Source organism: Anopheles darlingi, chromosome 2 (assembly GCF_943734745.1).
Source record: "Anopheles darlingi chromosome 2, idAnoDarlMG_H_01, whole genome shotgun sequence".
Classification (NCBI taxonomy): Eukaryota; Metazoa; Arthropoda; class Insecta; order Diptera; family Culicidae; genus Anopheles; species Anopheles darlingi.
Genome location: NC_064874.1, coordinates 52739403 through 52740206, shown reverse-complemented (window position 1 = coordinate 52740206; position 804 = coordinate 52739403). Strand labels below are relative to the sequence as shown.

The 804-nt window shown below is 30.7% G+C and overlaps 1 protein-coding gene across 3 annotated transcripts in view; it reads left to right on the top strand.

Moving 5' to 3' along the window:
- Positions 1-219: 219 nt before the first annotated feature.
- Positions 220-804, top strand: part of LOC125950660 (IDLSRF-like peptide) — a 3033-nt gene continuing 2448 nt past the window's right edge. Inside the window, exons 1-2 of one of the 3 annotated variants that reach the window (XM_049678844.1) lie at positions 220-495; positions 770-804. The exon at positions 770-804 is cut by the window's right edge and continues 129 nt beyond it. The gene's annotated coding sequence lies outside the window, so the exon portion shown is untranslated. Of the gene's footprint in view, positions 496-719 lie in introns of all 3 variants that reach the window. The other 2 variants (XM_049678845.1, XM_049678846.1) reach the window with 2 other exon arrangements.

Genomic DNA, 804 nt, shown 5'->3' with positions numbered 1-804 from the left:
TTTTTTTTGCAATAAATTCGGTATTCAAATCTGTTGGTTTAGGGCGTAAAATAATATAATTCGTTAAATGAATTAGAAATTAGAATATTTTGAACTTCTTCTCGTTTTCGTTCACATTACTGACGTCAAAACGAAATTTTTCCAGTTTTTTTTAAATTATTTTATCGATAAATATCGCGCATGCGTATATAGGCATACATCTACAGTCAATGACTTCGAACAAATGTTCTATATTAGTTAACCACTAAATCTAAAGTACTGACCCCTGGAGAAGAACATATCCATACTTGTCGTGTTTAAATTACAATTTAAGTTTATCTATCGATACGAATACTGCCTAGTAGAGATTGTTTTTTCCGATCATTCAGTTGATTATTTAGTAAGTCCAAATTGCCATCGATGGGCCGTCAACGTGGAAAAAGTTAACTTGTTTGGTTTGTTATGCGTTAAAACTAATCCGAGTAAAGACTCTTTTCGTAAATAGGCAATTTAGAGGTAAGCATTTCGAAAGTTAACTTTATTACATAGAAGAATATACGAAAAAACAATACGAAAGCTCTGGATCAAAGTAAAATAATGTCTGGAGTCCAAATTTGTATGTTTATGCACTTTTTTAAAACAAAAAATGAATGATCACTATGATCTATTCCCATACACAGTAGAATGTTGTAATTTTGTAATATTAATCGTTTGTAACCAGCTTATTATTTTATCTCAAGGCACAAGAAACATTAAAAAGCTCGTTAAGTCTGGCCTTTTTATGATATAGCCTCTTTGGACACAACTGAACTGTTTGTGAAAAAG